The 25396-nt window shown below is 39.6% G+C and overlaps 1 long non-coding RNA gene across 5 annotated transcripts in view; it reads left to right on the plus strand.

Moving 5' to 3' along the window:
- Nucleotides 1-1834: 1834 nt before the first annotated feature.
- The window catches only part of LOC116217585 (uncharacterized), a 128780-nt gene continuing 105218 nt past the window's right edge, over nucleotides 1835-25396 (plus strand). For 3 of the 5 annotated variants that reach the window (XR_014880248.1, XR_014880249.1, XR_014880246.1), the window contains exons 1-3: nucleotides 1835-2009; nucleotides 2247-3127; nucleotides 4185-4263. This is a non-coding gene — a long non-coding RNA (uncharacterized LOC116217585). The remainder of the gene's footprint in view (nucleotides 2010-2246; nucleotides 3128-4184; nucleotides 4264-25396) is intronic. The other 2 variants (XR_004162278.2, XR_014880250.1) reach the window with 2 other exon arrangements.

Raw genomic sequence — 25396 nt, forward strand, 5'->3', positions numbered from 1 at the left:
GAACTGTAGGGCATAGGGAAAGAATATTCATACCAAAGATTTTTAACATACATATATTCGTATTATTGGCCTCAGACTCAGTGACAAAAGCATATGTGCATGAAGTGATTTTTTTGAGGAAAAGTTCAGACTGTACATGCTGAATGCCTTTTGTTAATCTTCTCTTTAAGCATAAGAGCAGGCCTGCCACAGGCTCCATACATCTTGCCTTTCCTTTTGAATCACAAAGGACTCACTTTACTTACAGCAGCCCAACTAAATGTGGTGCAATTCCAACACTACAATATATATTAAAAAAGAAAAAAAAAAGACTTATCAAGTTTTTAAAAGAAATTTCTGGAAGCTTAAACATAGTCTCAAGGAACAAAGACTCAGGGTTTTACGCAAAGCCTTGGGGACAGTCTGAGACTTTGCTGGAACAAAAGTTTCACTAAAAATACATTGTGAAAAGCAAAAATAATGTAGATAGGTTCATAATATTTCTCTTGTACCTTCTTGCTTTTGTTTAAGTTTAAACCAACCTTTTGGAACTATGAGTCATTTTCAGAACAGAGAGTGATTCAGGAGATATAATCTTCATGTTTTATAGACTAACATCATTAGATAGACCCTATGCAAATTAACAGAAGTGTCATTGAACAACATTGACTGGCTTATCATATATTTATGGTTGCTTCTAACTCTCAGCCAGAAAACATAAATGTCTCTCTGGTGGAAACATGTTTGGTGAGCAATAACCTTCTCAGTTCAAGAAGATCCATCTGTCTTTCCTTCTACTTCATGCATCTTCACTACTGAAAAAAAGTTAAAGGAAAATCAAGTTTCGGTTGTCAAAAAAAACTGATGCTTAAGAATGATTCTGTGAAATAGACCAAAAAAAAAAAAAAAAAAAAGAAAAAGAAAAAGCAGTTGAATATTTTGTGGCTTAATTTCAAGATTCCCATCAGTGCTATAAAAATACAATTGAGTTTTAACTACTGCCTTCATACTTTCAAGATTATCTAATAAAACTTAATTATTTTGGTGTTTGCTATTATCTGATTCTTTAGAACAAAGAGGAAAGCAAAAGTATTTTACAAGATTATATTAATATTTACTTTTAGTTACAAACTATGTCAATTAGTTTCTTTATAAACTCTACTATAACAAGTTCCTTCTGATTCCTGATTAGTATAAATAACATCTAGTACTGCACTGGTGCACAAGTTCTGTAAACACATACATTAATATCCATCATATCCTGATGTTTGACAAGGATAAAGCTAATGTTCCACTAAAAATAGAGCAGGCAGATGTCTGTAGTGATTTCACCTAAGTTATAGTGTGAAGTGTGTGTGATGTTAAATACTTTACAAGTACTTCTAAAGGGAGAAAGAATGCGGCCACAGAAAGGGAATCCTGCCCGCATGTTTGATTCTTGAAATGCACATTAAAAGATTTTTATATATAATAAAAAGTAAATAGTAATAGAACCCTGCAGATGGAGACAACTGTAGCACAGAGAATGAAAAATGTCTCACAGTAGGACAGTGGCAGAACCAGCAATGAAACACAAACTTCTTGCTCTGCTGGTTTACTCTCCAACTTATTCACATAATATGAAGTAGGGCTCTTTGCACTGCTTCAGGCTGATGGAGGTTATGTCTACATAAAGTCCACACTTTCACCCTTGCACAAAGCCCAAAGCCCCTTTTACTTGCATTTGGAGCCCTCACAGAAACCCTGGAGCTCAGAGGGGAGCTAGCTATCTGCATGTGGATCAAACAGCAAATCACAGCTGAGAAGGGTTTTAAGAAAAGGTTTCTGGCTGTTTGCTTCCCAGCTGAGGAGGGAGCCCATCTGTGCAAGCCTTCCTCCTTCATTTCAGTGCTGGCAGTGAGCTGCAGTCTCAGCTTAGGAGCGATGCCATGAGCTGTGCCTTTCAGGAACAGGAGAGGATGCAGCGTGCCCTTGTGGGTGTGCAAGGCAACCTTTGGGCCCCAGATGCAGGGACAAGACAAGCACAAAAGGTAAAGTAGGAAAATGGAATATGTGCAATGAATGCCTGGTTTAATGCCATGGGTTGTACACATTTCAGATACCAGCGTTTGCTGGTCACTCATGTGATGTGCTTTCTCGTTAATGACATTCTCTTAGGCATGTTACTTACAGGCTCTCTTCCCATCTCTCCTTGAATTCAAACATTATGGCTGATTGAAAATAAGCACGCGTTTTTCTGCTTTTTCTCTTTTTCTTTTTTTGGTCAGATGGAAACAATGACGTGAACTCACTTGTGAGGCTCTTCTACAGACCTCTCCAAGGTGGTGTGTGACAAGGACATAGTGGAAATTCCTCAAAGAAGCTCATATGCTTTTCAGTCTGGGCAACCGTGTTGTTGTCTGTATTTTATTCATATCAATCAGTTTTTTTCACACCCATCTTAGCTTCTTATTGGTACCACAAGCCAACACTTGCTAGAAAACGTCACCCTTGGAAAACAGCCTGTACCATATGACTGCTGTCTCTTTTCATTTATTTTCTGCTCAGATCTTAACATGCACTTCTTCTGAAGGCCACCAGTGATAATATTCACTCCTTCTCCAAAAACACGTGAGTAAATCCCTCCTCACACAGGTGAGGTTTGGGGTGGGGATAAACAGAGGAGGATGCCAAGTAAACACAGGACCGCTGGGCAGCTTTGGCGGATCTCAGTGATACTGTCTGGGTAATTCAGGGGAAGGTTTCTCTAAAATGGTGTCTTTGTCACGCGAAGCGCGGAAAGCAGTTTCCTCGCTCCGGCTCACAGCCGTCCGTGCGTAACTTGTTCGCATGACGGCCGCCGGCCAGAAGGGGGCGCCCAAGAGTGCGGCTCGGCCGGATCTACCCGCTTCGTACAGCCCCTGGGCTCTACTTAATGCCTGCGGCCGCCGTGCAGGAGCAAGGTCGTTGCTGCTCGCCAGAGGCTGTGTAGCGAGAGGCTCGCCCAGGTGCTAGGGCAGCCCTGCGGAGTGAATGCCTTTCTCAGCAGTGAAGGCAGCTGGAAGTTTGGTGATGGACAATGCGAGTTGTCGACCCCTTTTGCGAGGTCACGCCCCCTTCCGGATGCTTAAACAAGTCAGGACTCAGCAGAGCTTTCATCCCACTGGCTGTAGGTGTTACGGTTTTTCCATTTGCTTTCAAAGTAACCAGAAGTAATGGTGTTGTGCTTTTTTTGTTGTTGTTGTTGTTGCACATCTCCCTACTTGCTTGGGAGAACTTGGCTGGAAAATGGGAAGCTGCAGCCCAAGGGGAATACCCATGCTTTTGATGGGAAGCTGGGGACAATGGTGAGACTGTTCCACTGTAGGAAAGGCAGCTGAAGGCCCAGACAAGAGAAACACACGGGATCAGGCTTTGTGGCTCAGGCTCTGCAATCCTTTTGTGAAAGCCCTTAGCACAGGATGGGGAGCACAGTTTCAGTCCCAAGTGTCTATCTGTGTCTGTCGTTTGGTTATTCAATGCATAGTGGTTATTAAAATTAAGAATTAAGAATTCCTGATCCGTCTTGTTCTTATTTTTCCCTATCTTTCTCAATATTTATTTTTCTAATGAAACAGAAGTCAGACTATGGTGCCGTCCGTGTAACAAAATGCTCTTGGTGTACTGGTGTTCTCTGTTCATGCATGTAAGCCTGGGACTCCCAGGGAACTTAAGAAGCAGGAGCCTTGTTTGTAAATCTCCAGATGGGGGCAGGCACTGAGATGTACTGAGCTAGAATGTTAGGCTGGTAAGTCTAAAAATAAAACAAACAGCTCCTACAGTGGTAGTGATTTTTAGTATACAAATTCCATCTAAATTTTACAGTAATCAATTCAGAAAGCTTCAGAAGTGTTCAGAGCCAATTTTTATGGAAGACAACCTTTACGCTTGACAGCATTTGTATTTCCTTTCCTCTGTTCTCTTTCGCAGTTCCTTATGTGTGTGTGAGAACTATGCTGCCTTGTGGAGCAAAAATCTTGAATTTATCTATCTGTATTAGATCTCTGTCGAAAATCCCATTTGCTGCTCTGTCTGACTTCTTCATTTATCTTGGTGCTGTTTCTTTCATCAGTTTTCTAACATCGCTTTTGTAACATGAGGATAAAATCTGCCTCAGAAATAGCAGGCAAAAAAAAAAAAAAAAAAAAAAGTTAGTAGGAATGTAAAACGTGTGGCCTTTTGCTCAGGTTGCACCTGGATGCGGAGAGCCGGGCACTCAGTCACGCTGGTGTGGGAGCCGCACCCTGTCCAACAGCCAGCCCTGAGGTGAGCACTGCAGTGGGGAAAGCAGCTGGATGCTCTGTGTGCACACCGAGCCAGCCCCGATCCCAGAGCAGATGATGACGCCAGAAAGCAGTGACCTTGTAGCTGTCTTGTTTGGGATCCAGTTCCAAGGCATCTGTTAATTTAACGTTGGCTGTGAGAACTGTCAAAGCAAATGGCTTGGAAACGAGGTGCCATAGTGGGAAAAAAAACTGATGCTATATAACACTGCTGGTTCAAAAAATCCTCTTAAAGCCCCTTCCCCTCCTCCCCCTCTCTCACAGCTACAACACACTCTGTCATTGTCAGGGCACGGTGATGAATCGCCATTTTAGGCAGGCAGTTTATGGCTCATAAATACTTGGGTGTGTCAAGCTGTAATGGATCCCTTAGGAATGACAGTACTGCTTGGACAGTGGCTCGAACACATCCCTCTGAATTCCCATCTCTTCAGCATAGAGAATGGATTTTAATGGTCACAAACAGATGGTGTTCATGAAAGGGAGAGAAAAAAATCTGATTATAGCTCATGTCGGACAGGGTGGAGAAAATAATCTGCTGTATTTAAATCTTTATTTTATTAGAAGCAGGAATATAGTTGCATGCAGTTCTGGTACAATAAGAAAGATCTATTGTTACAGTCACTAAATGGGTCACAAAATATAAAACAATTCAAGTCAAACTAGGTGAGAAGAAAGATTTAAACTCCAGGACTGAAGTTATTTTTCAGTTTATTTTGTTCACATCCTTAGGGATTGATTACCCCAGTTCAGCTGTCAGGGAGCAGAAAGAACCAAAGTTTCCTGGATCCTGGGAAAATGGCATTATCGATACCTTCAACATTTTGATCATCATGTATGTCCCTGGGGAATGTTGTGCTTTGCATTTATTAAAAAGGCCAGTAAAAAATATCCAGTCTTGGTTCACTCTGAAATAATTATTTTCAACAGTATGCTGCACTGAAAAATCCCTGGTTCTAACAACTTTGGTTCTGACACTTGTTCAGGCATTTAGAGGGCACATAAACACTCATTAATGCATACTTCATGAGTAATATAGTGACAGATACAAGGCCCATTATTGACTGAGGCTTAGACACAAGGCTTAAATTTCACTGTAGACACTTGGTGAATATAATCTATAAAAAATTCCATATAATGTCTTAAGTGTTTGTTTCCTTTATCTTCTCTGATTAGCAAATGCATCCACAACACTGGGAGTGGAGACCAGAGCCCATTAGCACTCAATCCTTTGCGAGTTACAGCAGCAGATTTGCTGCTGATACATGCTATTTCTGATCCTGTGAGTCTTGCATTCCTATCTTCATGCATGCCCAGTTTCAGGAGGGTTTAAAACTGTCTTTTTTTCTTTCATTTCACCCAATACAGTGTATGCCCACTTAGGACGTAGTGCCAAACTTTGCCTCGTGCACTAAGAGCTGTTTTTCTGAATACCATTGAGCTTGGCTGAGCACAGGAAGGTTAAAGTGAACAACGGCAGCTCATCTGTGAGGAGAAAGTAGAGATCTACATCATGAAGATTGACAGATATCCGAGCACATTTGTGGTCTGTGTGGAGAATCTTTCTTTTGCACTGACCCCTCTCACAGGGTGTCAGAAAATTTCTTCTGGGATGATATTATTTTTCAGAATGCTTTTGGCTGCTGGGTGTTGCATATTGTGAAAGTAAATTTCCAAGTGCTTAGCTCTGCATGGATTATGTTTTAGCCTATGACATCCTTTCCTAGGGTCCAGTGCCTAAAACGTATTTCTAGACCTGTTTGTGTCTCTGAATTCAAAAGGGAGGTAAAATCTTTTGCCTGTTTGAGATGCTCCAATGTCAGCCAGATAAAGCTTCCAGCAAACTGTGAGAACTGCAGGCCATTTCCTTGATATAGGGGGAAAAAAAGGAGGAAGAGTTTGATTAAGCTGCTGAAGTGATTGATGTAGCCAGTTGCTGTGCTCCTGGCTGCTGGCCAGCAACACTGGGCAGCCTGGAAGTGATGGAAGCACAAAGACTTGGGGAAAGCAGATATTGAGGAAGTAAATTGTATGGCATCTCTGTAAATACATGAAGTTCCTGTCCTGAAGACACAGCCTTCTTTGCCATAATATTTTATATTAATCCTCTTGCTGGATGGATGATGGCACAAAGGAGAAAACTAACTTTCAGAGTCAAAACAAAAAGTGTGACATATTTCTTGTGCAGTGATGAAGGGATCTATGCTCTCCTGGAGAGTACAAAGCTTTAACCTCCAATAGCCTCTGTTGGGAGGGCTGAGAAGCAATTGAGACCACAGCTCTGCTGAGTTTGTACCAGAGAGTCTTAATTTCTTTACGGGGCTCTTTGTGAGACTTGCAATAGACGAGGGCCCAATATTAGTCTCTCTGGCCCCAAACCAAGTGCACTGCAGTTGATTCTCCATCCCACCAACCTCCTCTAAGCTCCACTGGGAATCAGCTACTGATATTTGCTCTGTGCCTGGAATTTGAGCAGCATTGTGCTAAATCAGCGCTGGGGCAATGTTGCCAGCTCCTATTTTTTATGAAGAGAGCATGAGAGTGCTTGAAATGTTCCTTGAAGGTTGTGCTTTTGGATCCATGTGAGTGCTCGTGTCTCAAAGTTTCTTAAGAAGGAGGGAAAAAAAAAAAAGAAATTGAAAATATAAATATGAAACAAATGCAAAAAATAAAAAGAGAACTGAACAATACAAAATAGAATATGTTTAGCACTCATGATTTTTATGGCGTGGCCAATCACTTTTCAATGCCTGGGCTCAGCAGAAGTGGAGAAAAGTATGGACAACATTTCTTGCAGCTCTTTCTGAGGGAAGAAAGAACTGAGGAACAAAGGGAACATGAGAAGGTCTTTGTCTATTTCTCAGTGGGTGACCATGCCTGTCACTGAGTGAGACAAGCAGCAGTGTGTGCCTGGTGGCCCTTGGAGCTTCAGGCCATTCAGAGGATGATTGAATGGCCATGGCTAGAGCCTGGGAGAGTAGAATGTGTTGGGCAATAATATCAGGCTGGTCTGTGTGACTGGACAGCTGTCCTCAGACAACCAGCTCATTTCGCTGAATGCCCCTCTGATGGCAATAACTTCTTGCCTCCACTAACTGCAAATAGTTAGAGATGGGTGACCTGGAGGTGAGAGGTGCCGTCTTCAATTCCAGTGCTCTGAGTCACTTGCTGGCTCTTCACAATGAGCTCTCTGTGCTGCTTTGAGGGATGCTTTTGCCTTGCTGTTTTCCAGCAAGGAAAGCAGTTGGAACAAACGAGCTGTTTTCAACAAACCCTTCCCCTCTGGCCTCTTGTTTATTTTAGAAGGCATGGTAGCATATAATGTGTAGCCTCGGACAGAATTTGCTGATCACAAAGATATCCTTTAGTTTCACTCGCCTTGACAATCCAGATCTTTGCAACAGCCTGGGGACTGTGCAATTCACACCAGAGTATGTGCTGTGGCCTACCAGAGAGGAGCGAACACATGCTGCAAGTAAAGAGACTCTGCAGGATACTACTGGGCCCTGGGCAACTTGATCTAGTGCCTGGTTGGCAACTTTGCCCATGGTGTGTGTGTGTGGAGAGGGAGGGGGGTGGAGGTTATATTTGAAGTCCCTTCCAGCGCAAGTCATTCTGTGAAGCTATGATTCTGTGATTCTATTGCCTGAATAGAAAATGGAGCAGAAGACACTCGTGTATTCTACTGGCACTGGTCTAGCTGAAGTCAGTGGCACTGGTGTGCTGATGACTGAGATGTTTACATGCACGTGGGAATGTGGCTCATTATTTTGACCATCCAATTCCACCATTGAACCGCTCCCCTCCTTGTTTAGACAGACACTGGGTGGTGTGTCAAAGTAGGACAGACGTGGTGTGAAAAACCTGCAGCATGTAAGCCACATAAGCTAAGAAAACGTTACACTGCAGCCCAGTTCTTCACTGTGCCAAAAACATGGAAAACTTGTTAACTGAAATGAGAAGAATAAGGAAGGACTGCATGAAGCTCCCTCCTAATACTTCCCATCCATTGTGTTTCATTTTTTTTCTGTTCTGAGGCACTGCCTTTGCCTGAAGTGTCACACTGAAGTGCTAATGCTACGTATATGTTTGCTCTGCCTGGTTACAACAATGTCTTCTTGCTATTTATTTTTGCGAAGTAAATGTGAACCTCTGTAGGGCCCTGGTGCCCTTCTGTTTTGCAGCAAAGGTCAGGAATCTATTCATAAGACTTCCAAAGTGTTATTGTTAAAACATCACTTTGCTATGTCACTGTTTTCCCTTTCCTCTCCTCACTCAAAATAATACATTGTCATTAGCAGCTCATAACCCTCTCTAAGCACAGCGTATTCAGCTTTCCTTGATTTTTTTTCCCCCAAGTTTCCTTCCTATTTAAACAAAGAGTTGTTTTCATCAGTTTGGGCCCAAATAGTCTTAGCCTTGCTGTCACGAAAAAAAAAAAGACTCTGTTTTATGCTACAATTTCTAATCACTGCAGTTTTATTTCTGTTATGAGCATTATGATTTATTCCAATAGAAACATATGTTCTTATACTGGCATTCTTGCATTGTCCTCTCTGACCATTGTGAGAGCCTTTCTATGGATAATGTGACCACAACTTTAGGCTTTTAATATATTTGTCAGTTTATGAATCCCTGTAAATGATACTTCAGCAAGAAAGGAGAATGAGAGAAATATGTGTTATTGTAATTCAGTGTTGGTGTGTATTGCTGGCTCCTATACTAATAACTAAAGGTTTGTCAGTTACACCACATATATTGATTTCATAAGTCTTTAACTTGGCATTTAATTTCTTACTCAATGGCTTTTAAAGTCAAAAAGATCCACCTGATTATCCAAGATGACATTTTCAGTGATGTGGACTCAAAGTTATTACTGAGGCAATCTTCATTCTGAACCTAGCATGATGTCCTGGACCAAATTTCATCCCACATTAAAGTTATGGTCCTCTATCTGAGTATACAGAGGAATGTAAATCCCAAACTTGCTCACTGTACGCCAGATGTTGATCATATTCATTGTTAAAGAGTGTACATACTTCTTCAGATATATCTATCTTGACAACTTGAAACTACTGGTTTCAGTTCATTCTTTTACATTAGAAAATAGTATTTTTCCCTTCTGAGAGCATTTGTTCACTCTAACCTTATTACCTCTGGGTCTTCATTTTGATAAACTGAATAGAGGAAGCTCTGTAGGTGTCTTTGTTAGCAGAGCAAATTCTGCACCTGATGAATAATAAGAAAATTCAACTCAGCCAACTTCTGTAAGGGATCAACAGACTGAAAGTAGCTAGTGTCCATATTGTGACAGGTATTGCCAGGCTGACAGTGAAAGTCTTGTTAGTAAGTTGAAGAGCAGTGTATAATGACTAGTTTTGAAATCAGTGTCTTTGATCTCTTAATCAAGGACTGGCATATAAAAGAACATAGCCATTAGCAAAAATTTTCAGTTGACAGTTATGCTGAGGCTGAAGGGCAGCTGGAAAAAGGAAATTAATGTAATGTTCAACTGAAGTTATTAGTTGGACATATTGTTATGGGTGATTTTGGAAGTACAGCATTTGAAAGACCAGCTTGGTCTAGTATTAAATGTGGAGGCTGATGGCCCTGCCTGCGGCAGAGGGGTTGGAACTTGATGATCGTTAAGGTCCCTTCCAACCCAAGTCGTTCTATGACAGTATTCGTTCCTTTTTTTCCCACTTCCATGGAACTACTGGTGTGATTTTTGAGGGAAATGTGATTTACGTGATCACAGCATCTGTCTGTCCAACACTGTCTTTGGTAGTAGCAGCTGACCTATTAGCATATGCCTAGGGCTGGCTGGCTAGCACACACACAAGCTTTTTCATTGGGATGATAGGGAGGAGACAGCAGCAAGTGTTTTAGAGATGGAATTGGACTGTCACATCAGTGATGGTGGAATAAAGGAACAAAGGATATGTTTTTTCATAGGAAACCAATCTTTCTATGGAGTTTTATGAGCTGCATAACTAATCACAAACTGTGGGCATGGATGTGAAGTGTTCCACGCTCAGAAGAGATAATTTCCTGTAAACCAAATATAGATGTCACAAAATTAAAGATGCTACCTGTGTCAGTTACTAGTGGCTATAAGAAAGATATTTGCTATTTTTGGATGTTTATATCTCTATGACTGTGAATTTGAGCTTTGTTGATATGAGTGAACACTTAATGATTATTTGTCTCAAAACGTGGTCTGCATTATACAGCGTTCTACAGTGCTATGAATAGGAGTCTGCAGGCTGAGACAGGCAGGAGGTTTCTCTGTGATTATATATATATATATCTGCCATAACACAAATGGAATAAAATATTTCTACCAGCTCTGACTGTCATCCACTTCTGGTAATTAATATATTTTGTGATGACTTTTACTATCCCTACTATGAATTATTATCTTACCTATTGCCTTAAATGATTAGTAACACAAATTCCAATATCCTGGCCCATTATACTGACAAGCTAGCAATTATATATCCAAATATATGGACTTGCAAGATAGGCCATCATCTCTTGGAGAAACAATTACAGGGCAGTGCATGTCAGCCAGAAGATTAAGAGCCCCATGCTAGCTCAAAGAGCGAGTTTCAGTTCCTGTGATGTCACATCAGTAACTGCTGGATTAATTGCCACCCAAAATCAAGATGATATGCCTAGAAAAAATTAGTGATAGTACAGTAAAGTGCATACAGGTCAGACACGTATGACTGGTGATCAGTGTTCATGGAGCTCTTGGGAGTACTGATGAGCACCAAGGACTGAGCTAAAAAGAAAGTATCAAGAATTGTTTGTTTACTTTTAAATATAAACAATCTACAGGCCATTAAATCTATTTTCTTTATCCTTGCATTTTTCAAAGCAAAATTGTTTTAAGAAGCCTTCTGACATGAAATTACAGTTTTAATTCAAGAGGCTTTGGCTCATTCAAAGATCTTTAATATATATATATTTTTAATTTAATGAAGGACAAGCTTGATACTATCAAAAAAGATAGTGTCCCGGACATAGAGTTCTCAGAAGGTAATATGACATATGGTATAATATGCAAGGGCTGCTCCAAAAGTAATGCCTCCTATTTTATCATATTGGCCCACAATGACAGTGGAAGATATTGGTGTTATGGCAGTAGTGGTTGAGCCTTCCCACCAATATCCCTTTCATGTTGTTGCCATGTGCCAGATGACAGCAGGGAGGCAGTTCAACACAATGGTATCTGACGTGGAAGTGTGGATGAAGCAAAGGGGTGGCACTGAATTCCTCCATGTGGAAAAAATGGCACCCATTGACATTCATCGATGCTTGCTGAACGTTTCTGGAGACCAAACAGTGGATGTGAGCACAGTGAGGCAGTGGGTGGTGCATTTCAGCAGTGGTGGCAGTGACAGTGGTTCACCTCTGCTGGTGCAGATTTTTATGAGTGTCAAATGCATCCTCTTGTTTATCGCTGGTGAGAATGCATAGCTAATGGTGGTGACTGCGTTGCAAAATAGCGTTTTATAGATGAGGATCTGCTCGTCAAATGGTGTTACAGGGCTCTTTGTATCTGTCGTAGTTTCCATGGAAATAAATAGGAGGCATTGTGTTCAGATTGACCTAGGTATAACATAAAATGTATTATGCAATGTTTAGTGTTATATGTGTTATAAATATAAACCCATGATTTTTTATAACATGCATTACCTAACATATGCTATATGCAATTTTAAATAGCCAAGTATAATGCCTCATGGCTCTTTTGTTAAACCATAGACAGTATACACTTTTTTTAGACTGTCATCTAAGTGGACATTCTAAGATACTCAGAGCATTAATTGCTGAAAAATCTTACATGTGGCTAAAATGCTGCATGTGTCCAGAGCTGGGTTTGAATTGTAAAACATATTCATAGTTTTCTAAAGTGCAGTTATGTTGATTCAAGCAATTTCATCTAAATTAAATTTTAATATTCATATTCTTTGTCTCAGAGAATCCATATCTAATCCTCTTAAATGAGAAGTCAAATAGAAGGTTTTTCTGATTACCCATTCTGCAAATTGAGACTGAAGTGGAAGATTCAGAGTCATTTTTGTTGGTTTTGCCCTCTTTCAGGCTGAACTCCCCCCATTCCCTGTTAGCCACCCAGACACAATTTCTTTCCTCTTCACTTTACAGTTGCACCTGCGCGCAGCAACTTTCTAATAAATCTTTGGTTTTACCTAATATTTTGTCTATGGATGTAGAGTCTTGATAATAGACTTTGCAGAAAGTTACTTTTTTTTTTTTTAGACTGTAACAGATATGAAAACTTTTACATACAAAATTGCAACAGCGTTATTCCCCTCCCCTGTTTTGAATAGGATGGACTGAAGCTATACAGAATGCTCCATATTTTGATTCCTCTTTTTTATTACCTCCGTATTTTCTTCAGCTAATAAAAAGCAAAAAAGCAGAAAGGGAAAAGTATCAATTTGATTCAGACAGAAAAACAAATATCTTCCCTGTCTTTACCAGATGAGTAACAGATTACAAAGTCTGTTTCTACCTCACCAAAAGCCAGATAAAAATATTATGAAAACTGTTGAATAAACTAAAAAATCTTTCCATTCCATTTCTTTATGATGCAGTCTAACGTTTATTACCTGTTCAGAAACTACATAGGAAGTTTGGATTGCAGGCTTTTGTGCCGTGTTGAAGAAAATAGTTGATTTTTTTAAATCCAGTTTTTGAAAAATCTTAGAATCTAGAGAGCAGAATAGCTTCCATTAACTGCTGTATAAATATTTGTAAAACAAGGAGCGTACAGTATATAATCAGTCAGTACTTTTTATAGCATGATTCCTTGCTGCAAAGACTTCTTTTATTTAGCACTTGAAATAGTCCCAAGTTTGTTGTGCCTGACTGACTTACAGAATGATTTTAAGGAGGTGGCCAGGATTAGAATATTATCTGCAACAAGCCAAAACTGTGAAAAGTGCAGAATAAAACAGTTGGTAAAGTGTTACTATGAGCAGAGATAAGGGAAGTTAGGCTGTCTGAGAGTAGAAGCACTGCATTTATATCTTGTATATAATAGTTCCTAACATGAGGTAGATTTCCATCATTCCATTACCACTGGGGAAGACATACCAACTTCTCTGCTGATGATATTGCAGAATTCTGCAATAACCACTATGTGTGGTCTTGAACCATCCATGGCGAGTGTGTGTGTACGTTTTTGGGGAGAGCTCCTTGGAGAGGTCCAAAATGGGGCCTGAGAGAGAGCTAAGGGACAAGCAGAAGTCCATTTCTGAGGCTTATTCTTTTTTATTTCAGCAAAACTGTGCTTCATTGGTGGCAAAGCTGGTAAAACTGGATCCCACCTTCAAGTTTGTCCTCCAAAGTGATGTCCACTCATGTGATGGAAAATATGTTATACTTCTGATGATCAGTGATTACTGATTCTTTGTTATCTTCATTGAATTTAAGTTGAAGGATGATTTTGTTGGATCTCAGCTTTCAACTACTGTGTCTCATTAGCCATTAGTTTTGTTAAATCTCTGCCCTGCTCTAAATGCAAGTAGGCTGTAATCAAATAATTTCTTAACCTCTTAATAAACTCAAGCAGATTAAGTTTCTCCAGTCTCCACCTAAGAGCTGTATTCGCCTGCTTTAACCATTCTCCCCTAAGCCCTTTTCAAACTTTTGACCTCCTTTTTTGAAGTGTGGATTCCCCAAAAGGACATCGAATTCCAGGAATGAGCTCACTGATGACATATGCACAGAAAGCTCCATCTCTTTGCCACTCAGCATTATTTCCCTATTTCTCCATCCAGCAATCTTTTATGCTCTTAAATATGAACTGTTCTGCTCACTTAGCTGTCTAGTGGAGCCCTGAGGCAGTTCCCATTGTGGAGCTCTAATCTGCATTCTTTCTTCCCAGCTGCCCAAGCTTTTGTTTTGAAAACACGTTTTGCTTGAATGGGCATAGCGTATCAAGGCAGACAAATTGCACTGACTGCTCTTCTAACCTTTGTGATACCTGTGTATTTCATTTGCTGTTTTGGACTTGCTGTTAGATTATTCCCTATCCTGAAAATGACGATTACCCTTTTGCAACTTCCCCACAGCTTTTTAAAGATCTGTGAATTATCCGTTCTTTAATCAACTCAATATGTGCTCCAGTGATGGCTTAGAGGATTGTGTTTTTCCTATAGTTAGTGTGCAGTGGTACCAATATGATATGCAATCATGTGTGGTGCAATTGCCTAAGAATATGAAATCTACCTAATTGTTTTTGAGTAAATCTTGCAGTCTCAGAGAACAAAGGTGGATTTCTTTAACATGACAAATTTCTCTTTGTAACCACTCCACAGCAGAGCTGGACCTTCCACTGATTGCAAGCCAGTTTAGTTTAACCTGACTTTTCCACTGGCTTTGAGAATGCACAAATAAAGGACTGATAATGAGTCACTGATGAATAAGGACAATTTGTTTTTCTTTTTCTTTTGTTCTCTGAGTTTGAGAAGAAAAAGAAGAACTTAGATTTCATTTGCTCATTTGTTTCATATGTTCTCATACCTTATCACGTAGTTGTAAAAGTTTGAATGCAGTTTATGTGGTGATTGGAAAAATGACTTTCCTTTTTTTTAAATTCACAAGTATAATAAAAAGCGCTCTCCATTTCTCTTAGTCCTTTTGAAAGGTCTGCATAAGGTTGGCAGAGTTGTTTTGAAAACAGAAAAAAAGATATAGATGGAGAATTTTCTTTTGTACTACATCATTGAGCTAGAATGTTCTGTGCTCTTGCTGCATACAGCCCTACTTTGTTCCATGCAAAGCTGAAGTGTTGAGAGCTAGCTGCACCATTTAAGAGGGTAACCAGTCCCAGGGTGTATGCTTGAAAGTAAGCTCTTCAAGGCTTGTTCTCAATGTAAATACAAAGAAGCCTGCACACAGAAAAGTCTTTTAAGCAAGTATCTAACAGAGAAAGTATAAGTACTCTCCATGCTCTTCAGAAAGGTCATCTCTTCACGTGTTACTCGCTGACTAAAGACTTCTTTATACTTGGATATGCAGTTCAAAAAGAACCGGTTTTTCCCCATCTTTGATAATTTACACAGATCACAGAGGCATGGGCCATAAAAACAGTACAAACTGTACAATTTTTTTTTTCTACTAGTAAAATACCTACAATTCATTATGTATATCGTCGTCCTAAAAGCTTATTTCTCGCATATATTAATGTTTTCTTAAGAGGTACAGCTGCCTGTAGAAGTAGATCATTTACATTATTCTCTAGCCTTTTTCTTCCTTTCTGGCTCAGCAAAATTGCTGCTGTTTTTGAGAGACAGTAGCCCCCCAGTGAGACTCTAAATGGTAAATGTGTCTTAATATACAGTACTGAATCACACGTTTTTGTAAAGAAGGATCAACCAGGGCTTTGATAAGCACAGTGCATTTTTAGTTACTGTCATGACTTCCCCTTCTGCCTTCATTTGGAAGACAAAACATATAAACAGTTTGTTGGTTTTTTTTTTCCTAATTTGTATTCAACTGAAAATATAACTTATTACAGTAGCAAAGCATGGGGAGAGCTTACTGTACAAAAGTAATCTGCCTTAAAGAGTTTCCCTGCTTGTGTAATGACTGATTGACAGAATTCATGTGGCAAATTCCTCTTAACATTGTCTTTAAATAATGTTGCTCCCAGGGCTCTAGGTTAATTGTTTCTCTATCTGCCTTTAATAGCACCAGCTGAGAAGCCTGTATTGTCTCCTAGGTTGTTAAGCGCTGAACAAGTCTGAGACTCTGAATTGAATCAAAGGAAAAAAGAAGACACGTTTGAAACCACTTTGTATAGTGAATTCCCTGCCTGCAGCCTAAAGTACCTTGTCTCAGCCTAGAGAAATATGGGCTAAAAAGCCTCTTCCTGTTTTAAAAACCCATAAAGATTTCGTAACAGCAATCGCAGCATGGAGAGGGCGCTCACCTCTTCTTCACAGACAAAGCCTCCCAAACACACACACACAGAGGGTAGCTGCAGTGCCTTTATCATGGACCACTTATTCCAAGTGTCCCAATGGCCTGGCTGGGTGTGCCGAGTGATGACTGTCTCAGGAGTGCATTGATTGATCCACAGGACTCAGGCCTGGAGTTCAAGGTACCAAAGGCATCTTTGTGACGGATGTGGATGTGCTTCAGTTAGATGCAGGGGAAAACGTCTGGTGTAGAGCCTCTGCTTGGTTCGTGAGCAGCTGTGCTGTCAGGTTTTTTGGGTCTGATTTTTGGCTGAGAGGAAAAGCACTTGTGGCTGTTTAGGTGTGGGCTCAAGCCAGGACTGCAACTGCCTTTGTTCTTTCCAACCAACTGAAGACAGATAAATGTTGTCATCTGTGGTTTGTCTATAAGAAGACAATTGCTGTTACAGCAATTAGGTTCTAATTTTCATTTCACAGTTTCTGCTTGTTATCTTTGATAAATGAAGGATGCTTAGGATCAAGACTGTCTCCTGAGATGGAGGGGCCTAGCCATGACACCTGTATGTGCAAGAACAAGCTGAAATCACTAGTGCAATGTTGGTTCATATTGCTGCTGCTCTACCACCTGTTAATTGCTTCACCTCAGTGCTCTTCTGGGTCACGTCCCAGTGAGCACTACGAGCATGATCTGCCTCTGTGCTTGGGCATCTGGAGTAAATTCACCCCTCTCTCTTTCTGTCTCGCTTGCCTTCCCTCTTGTGCTTTGCATGACAAGATGAGATGTGCACTACTGGACTGGAATAAAACTGAAAGTCACTTGCAATTTTTTAAAATATGATGAGGCTAATGTGGTGAAGGGGAATGACCTTCTCAGTTGATCAGACATCTAGGAATCTTTAAGAACATTGTTCAGCTTGTGCTGAACCCCCAAACACATCCATCACTGCTCCAAATCTTCTTCTGATTAAGCTGCTTGGAATTCTACTTGGCAATGACGAAGAACAGCATTTCAAAAAGGTCAAAAGGGACATTTCCAAGTTTACTCATCTGGAATAGTTATGTATTTAGTTTGCTTAGTTGTATTGTATTGATCACCACAGTGATTTCAGAGTTCTGCATTTTAAATAATAAGAATGATCTTAGGTAGCAGACTCAAACCTATCAGCCCCTTGTTGTGCACTTGGGGTAGGGCCATAAAAAGCTGTTCCTTTGTGGTGGGGCACGCTGTGGAGGTTCACCACGTGGGCTACCCCAACAATTATTGCTTTTGTATGCCCTCTCTTCCAGTGAATGCAAGGGGCAATCAGTATAACTGGTCCCTCCATGTGAGTGGGGTAGCTTCTTTCCATTAACCATGGGATAAATGCGTGCACATTGCCTCAGAAGAGGCAATATGCTGAGTCACCATCCCACTTTACCTCATGGTAACTATCCATGCTTGCACTGTGTGTTGTGACTCCACAGCTGTTTTAGGCCGAGACAGACAATCCATGTGAGCTCACCAGCCACATGCCAAAATCTTCTGAGAAACAGCTGCAAGGCATGCTTCCCATTGCCCAGGAAAGCCAGAGGAACAACTCCAGGAACAATTCACAGGCAGACTGAGAAAATGGCTCCATGAAGGATGAGACTGTGCTTGCATGATAGCTGTATTCAGAGCTATCAGTGGTATTAGCAATTATGGTCTCACTTTCTTCATAGGGATCAAATTAGCAAACAACTCTCGTGCCAATACAGCTGCAGCGGTCATGCAGTGGCAGTGTGCCAGGAGAGCTCCATGCTTTAAGTATCTGTGGACAATTGATGCACCACTGCTTCACAGCACTTGCTGACTGAAGAGTGCTCCTCTTGCTTGTGAAAATGAAATCAAAACAAATGAACATGCTCAATCCATTTGCTTTCCAGACACCACAAACATTTTAGCAGTCCAGCTCTATCCAGTACTACTTTTGATGTACGATGAATACGTGCTGGCTTCCTACTGAAGGCCTGAGCCTTCAGTAGCCTGAGAAGCTATTCTACAACAATAGCGTTACACCTGACCTACCAAAGGTATTACCTGGCTATCATATTAACAGGTTGCAGAAAAATCTGTGGCAAATTCTGTTTTGTATTTTCTCTCTTCAGTGTTAACTCTGCTGCAATGGAGCCTGAGGATGGAGCATGGAGCATATAAACTAAGGACTGCAATCCAAGATAATTTGCACAGTTTAAAGTCCCCTAAGTCATTAGTAATAGAATTCTTGCCAAACTCAATCACTCCCACCCAAAGTTGAATTAACTTGCTTCCAGTGCAGCAACAGCAATATTTTTGCTCTGTCTCAATACAGACTGAGGTAAAATGATGTAATTGAGTAAAACTTTTATACTTATCTGCCTCCTGAGTTTCACTGTGGGCAATCTACAACTAGATATATAAGTACACATTTCAAATTAGTAACTTTCAACCCAAAACTTTCAAACACCTCTGCTTTTGAATTAGGTATATGTTGTCATTTGCTATCTAGGTATTAAAAGACATTGACCGCATCCATTTTTTTTTTAAAGTTTTAACACAAACTAAGATAGTCATGTGCTGTACGTGCATTTTGGGTTTTGGTATCCTGATCTCCCCTCAAGGAGAAAACTGCCTCAGAGGTGTGAATGGATTTATATGTAGAACATTCTGTAGAAGCTGGAGTCCAGGTTTAAACATTGACTTTAATTGGTGTAGCAGAGACAGTAGGCATCAAAGAAGTAGGAGCCTGTTAGTCAAGCCTCCATGTTTGAACTATGGCACGGGGCTAGAGCTGCGTGTACTATTCAGTTTGCCAATGGGAAGCTGCCCAGACTGCCAGCTTTACATTCACTTGCAAACAAGTAAGTGTATGTAGGAGAATGGCACAGAGAAACAACACTACTCCCCCCCTCGTGTTTGTTGTCAAGTCCCAGTGTACATAACTACTCCACCTTCACAGGGAGAAGAATAAATGGAAATGATGTCTTACTGAATCAAATGTTATCTTCTTACTCCTTTATGTGTTTGTTATTAGTAATAAACAAGCAAGTTTAGCTTGCAACAAACTCTTTTGTTCTGCTCGTGTCATCAGGACTCATTGTTTGGGATTGTTTACCCTTTGCTAGGAGCTGTGATGACTTTGCAGGACTTGGAGAGCATGAAGTAAACTGTCCTGGCTTACTCACTGAGGTGTGGCTGGCACTAAATGTACAAGAAAGCATATTTAAAGTAACAGTACATGTAAATCTGGTAGCTCTACTTTTTCACTTTATCATCTAAATACTTCAGTATGAGAGGAAAAATGAAGACCGATTCTCTTTTCATAACATCTGTCTCAGGAAGACATCTTCCCAGTGCACGTAGAACTCAGCTTTGAGATATTTTCTTTTCAAGAGACATTGGAGTTTTGAACCAGAGAAACACAATTTCTGCTATAAGGTTAACAAAGATGTACAATAACTCTTATGTCTTCCTGAGGTTCGTATCCTGATTTTGCCATTATGGATAATTTTTATGGAGTTCTTCATAACTTGGGAGACGAGATCACCATCCTTCTGATCTCATGTCTTACCTGGCATACAGTTAGAAAAGTTGCAGTGTTGTCCCACCAATAAGCACCATGGTTATGGCTGGCCCAGAGAATTGTATTCAGAAAATGCTTCTATGTTCAGAGCATGCAGGGGTGAAGCTGTGATATTCTGGCACAAGTTGTTCATATTCTTTAGGCTCCAATTGCAACAAAGCTCTTGGTTAGCCCCTTTTTCTGTCAAAGAATTTGTACATTCAGGTTTAAAATGCTTAATTATATCATTTGAAAATCTTTTAAATTCACTAATATGGACTGCAAATATAATAATTACATAATATCAGCAGCATAAAGCCGAAGAGGACATCCAGTCCTCTTGGTACACTCTAAGGTTAAACATGATATCAGAAAATTAATTTTACATAGCTTTGCTGCTGCACAATCCAGGGCATAGTGACAAATGGAACATGGTCGGTCCAGTGGGAAACACCAAGAGAAATACCAAGCAGAGCCAGGAAATTGCTGTCAGGCAGCAATGACATCAGCCTGCAGTACTTGCCAGCCTCCCTTGCACCATGGCCACAGATTCAGATTGCTGCACTGGAAAGGACCACTCCCTTCCTGTTAAATCACAGCACACAGGACCAAGTCAAAAATGTTTTTTTCATTGTTTTTTAGTCAATTTGGAAGAGTGGTATGAGCACTTGTTATCTAATACTGTGTGTGCAGTTCTTTCGTTTATGTCAACAAAATATTCAGTGTTTCAGATGAATTCCTTTCTTCTTGTCCTACTGTGATTCACTCTGCCGTTTTTCTTGTTTTCTCCTGAACCTGTTAAAAGGCTAAGGCTCCTATTCTAAAATACAGATTATCCCTTCCACCATGGGGCTCATTACCTCTCACCTTTACACTGCATCCACTCCTGCAGCTGTTTCTCCAGGCTCCTTTTGAGAGTGTATATAATATCTGTATTCTTGAATAAAGAATCTGTCATGGAGGTCAAAAGGATGAGGAATCTAATTGCTAATTCAAGTTTGGCGCTTCCTTGGCTTGTTCTTTTCATAAATAGTAGAAAATGTTCTACAGTTAATGACTGATTTGTTTTCAGAGTTTAAAAATGTTAAGAAATACTGTGTGGGAAATGGAATTCAATCTTCCCAAAGGACACACTGGCTTTCAGTTTTCAGGTATTTAAATATGCCTAAAAATCACTGATGGTTAAATAGTACTTCTATCAAGAATGTTTGGATGGTTTACAAGAGTCAAACTAGAGGTTATTTTAAGTATTTTAAGTTACAGAACCTTCAAAAGTCAGTGACAGCTGAAATAACTGAGTAGTTTTCTGTAGTAATCAATATAATAGCTGGAAAAGCATAAGAAGGGATATATATATGTTTCAGAACACATGGTAACTCAGTGGTAAAAAACAGAAGTAATGTTTTTATTGAAAGAGATGTTTTCTTTTCCTTGGGATAAAAAGCATACTTTCCAATATAATTGGAAAAATTTTTGTGAAAGTAAAGTGTTTCAATTTTAGCATGAGGTAAACTCAGTAAAATCAATTATGTTGTCCTGATTGGCAGTTACTGAGTTATCTTGGAATACAGCTACACATGTCTTCTGTTTTTACTTTGGAATACCTCTCATAAATTAGTATTACAACTTTGTTACATTATGGTGGATAATCAATATGAAAAGTAAATTTTTTAACTTTTTTATCATGAAACTTAAAATCACAGACACTCTATTGGAAGTTATTTCTTTATCTATTTATACCTAACACACAGCATCTTGTCACACACTCCGTCACAATTTTGGGGAACATGCTCCAGCCTGAATTTTAAGGAAAAAGGAGGAGAGGAGAGGGGAGGGGAGGGGAGGGGAGGGAAAAGGGGGAGGGGAGGGAAAAGAGGGAGGGGGAGGAGAGGGGAAGGAAAAAGTCAAATACATTGTTGACTAAAAGATGATCTTATTTGCTGTAGCTGTATTTTTGGATTTGAAAACCGTACTGGTTTTTCTACAGTTGTCCTGAAAGATCTTCTATTTGTTTGACTTTGCCTTTCCCTCAGTTGTACTAGTTATTGCCTCAGACTGCAAGTAGCTTCATTCTCACTCTTTGTCTTTTTCTCAGATCTTTACTATTTACAGTCTCTGTTTAGAATAAGGATATCATATTCATTCATTTCTGACACTGCAATAAAATATGCCATAAAAATAGACACAATTTTCTGCTGGATCTACATATGAATATTTGAGTGCAGAATTTATCTCTTTTGCAATTTTGATCAACATTCTAGAAAAATAATCCTGGAAAAAAATGAGTAGTACATTGAAAAAGATATGGAAAATAAGTAATTAAAAACAGATAGTAGTACAAATAGAAACTTGTGAGTATACTGAAATGGGATCTTACACAGTCCATGTTTTAGTCTTCTCATGCCTTCCAAAAATAACTTTGAACTCATGCTCTAAAAAATAACTCTGAACTGTATTGGCATATTTGAATGAAAGATATACAACAGTTATTTTGGGTTTTGGACAGTGTAGGGTCTGTTTGCTTACTGATTTATTTCATTCCAGATTGAAAACCTGAATTGATGTAATTTCATGTTGCATTCATACTTTTAAACTGGGTATATAAAATTTAATTAAATTTTCTGAAGAGGTTGGATGGCTTTACCATTTATTTTAAACTGCTGAGCTTATTTGTCATAAAAAATGATTTCCTCCTTTTAAGAGAGGTTAATATTTGCTGAATCAACATTAGTTTATTACTAGACTTAGTTGATTTGACCCTGTGTTTTGGGTAATGTGTGAATTACCTTTTCAGTGTTATCCAGTTCAAGTCTGAGTACACTAAATTTTATTTTCTTATATGGAAGTCAAACTGGTTAATTATTCCTGTAAGTTTGCCATTGTTAAAAATTCATTTAGTATTGAATCATCCATCTTTATTTCAAACATATATTTAAATTATATACTTTCTTTTGATATTGACTGGAGCAATAAATGTCATTAAAAATTCCTCCCTTCAAATAGAAACAGCTTCACAGAGCTTGATCTGCCCTGACACAATTACAGCTGTACCAGCTCCTGAGGAATGTATTTCCATTAAAGAGTCATTAGATAAAAATGCACAATCAACTCCTCAGCAGGAACAAGAACCCAAGACCACTCATCAAGCCATGGGAGCACTCTAGATAGCAGGCTAAATGCAGACACTTTTGTTGCTTCCTTTCCCTGACTATTGATCTACCACTCCTTCCTGCATTGTAATGTGGCTTCAGTGCACTGACGTCAGCACTGCTGACTTAGGTAAGCCAAATGATATACTGTATTACGCTGTCTTTGGCTAGATCTATATCAGTACATTACATAGATTAAAGATGTTTTGGGCACTGAAGTCAACTTGCATAGGATAGTCCACATCTATCTATGGTAGCAAACTTCTGCCTGAGCATATACAGGCTATCTACTGAGTCTCTACAGCACTCAAACCATGCTCGGGAATTACTTGGAAGAAAGCCGGTTGATGTAGGCGTAACTCATGCCATGAGACATCCTCAGAGTATATTAGTCTGGACAAATCTAACTCAGTAGCAAGAAATGTTCCTGTATACCATTTTCATTTACTAATGAAAACCTTGGAAGACTCACCATACTTGAAGATGACAGCTTGGCAAACAACAGAGTGCTGAGGTGCCCTGTGGAGTCAAGATGGCTTTTTGGTAGGCATAGTTACAAAAATGCCTATAATTACAGACTTCCAAGTAAGGACAGGTTTGGGAGACTTGTTTTGATATGGGTATCTGTCTTAGATTTCAATATCTACGTGATACCCTGAGTGTCCTTGGCTCTTCAAAGAAATTTTAGCCATGATAGTAATGCAGAGCACTTTAGAAAACCTGAAAAGGAATGGCTATGCTTAAAGGAGTGCAGTTGCCCATTTCTATGTTAAGTAGCTCAAGCTATGCACACAATCTCAGGTGACAGTCTAGGGATGTACAAGAGCTAGATCTGTATTCCTAATTAGATTTGTAGTTCTCTTTAGTTCTCTTCAGAAAGAACTGAGCTCTTAAATAGAGTTATCTGTTAGTGTTTATTACTATTGAAACTCATTTGGAGCTTTCTGTTTTCTAAGCTGAAATGTCAAGATAGAAAATTGTTATATTTTATTTTCAAGTAAAATCAGAAACAAAAAGTAAAAAATGATTAAAGGTCTTCACTGATCATGAAGTTAAATGTGTTACGCATGATGGACTTATTTATATAATGAATAATAGTTTTACATGTGCTGCACTTATTTTTATAAGAAATTATGAGAAAACAAAGGAAAGACATGAATTTTAGCAAGAAATATCTTTGCTTATTTTCTCTATATGCTTCTAAATACTTGTTCTTACTTCTCACTCATTTTGTCTTTCCAAAATGGAATGACTTCCTGCAATCATTTTGGAATTAAAAGAGTAGAACCTCTCAACCTTGATTCTTTGTCAGTTTACAGTGCAGTGAAACTTGACACAGCTGTTCTCAGGCTGCCTGTAATAGGCAACACAAGAACAGAAATAGGTGGCATTACTCTTAGAAGGTGTTTTATTTACATGTCATCTTTTTGTATCCCAGGATGTTCCTATAGTCTTAACTATTGTGGAGTTTCTCTTCAGGAATAGTTTTGCTGCTGGCTTTGGGAGAGAGATTTACATCTAAGCAGTAAGTACAGGTGATTTCCAGTGTTGGTGAGAACTCATAATGTAAAAATCCCAGCTGCAACACCTCTTTGGCTTCTATCTCTCCTTTTAAGATGGTTTGAGAAATGAGCAGTGCTGACTTTTGTGCCATTAAATATCCAAGGCATTTCTCCCCTCACTGCACAGTCTTCGAAGTAAACTTGATCCTGGCTGTGAAATTCTCTCACGCACTGAGATACCAGCTTTTTGTATCCCACAGACATGGCAGGTTTCTGACTGATGTTTGGCTTAGACACATACACAAAGTGACTGAGGCACCCGTGGAGCCTAAACAAAGAGGCCAAGGGAAGGTCTCACCATATTATTGTCTTACGCTGACACTGGCCTTTCCATTACAAAACCCTGCAAGACCTAAAGTAATCAATAATAATGAACGTGGTTTCTTCCCTGTGTGCATGTGAGACAGATGGAGGGTCACTCTGACAACAATGGCCTGCACACAAGGGCCCTGACATGGCAGCTTAAAAAAAAAAAAAAAAAAAAAAGTACCAAATTTTGTGCTTTCTTTTCTCCATGTTTGCTTGTTTGCCAGCGGATTCCTTCAGAAAGCTGTAACTGGATTGTTTGCTTGCACAACGATCAGTCCAGTTTCTGAACAGTATACATCTCTCAAGGAAACGATGGTCAGCTTTTCTAATTGGTCTCCATCTCTGGATCCCCCTTTCTTTCCCAGCTCCTGTTTCATGAGATCTCTTTACCCCTGTCCCCATCTCTCTTCTCTTTTGTTCATGCTGTTTACTTCCCCATTGCTCTTCTATAAAGGCATCCTAGAGCCAAAATAAATGCCTCAGTTGATCTTGGAAAGAAACTTGTAATGGGCTATTCTGCAACTTAAACTTCCATAAGTACAGCTGAGCTGTTTGGACTGCATGGAGGAGGCAGTC

This window comes from Meleagris gallopavo, chromosome 1, assembly GCF_905368555.1.
Source record: "Meleagris gallopavo chromosome 1, MGAL_WU_HG_1.1, whole genome shotgun sequence".
NCBI classification, from domain to species: domain Eukaryota; kingdom Metazoa; phylum Chordata; class Aves; order Galliformes; family Phasianidae; genus Meleagris; species Meleagris gallopavo.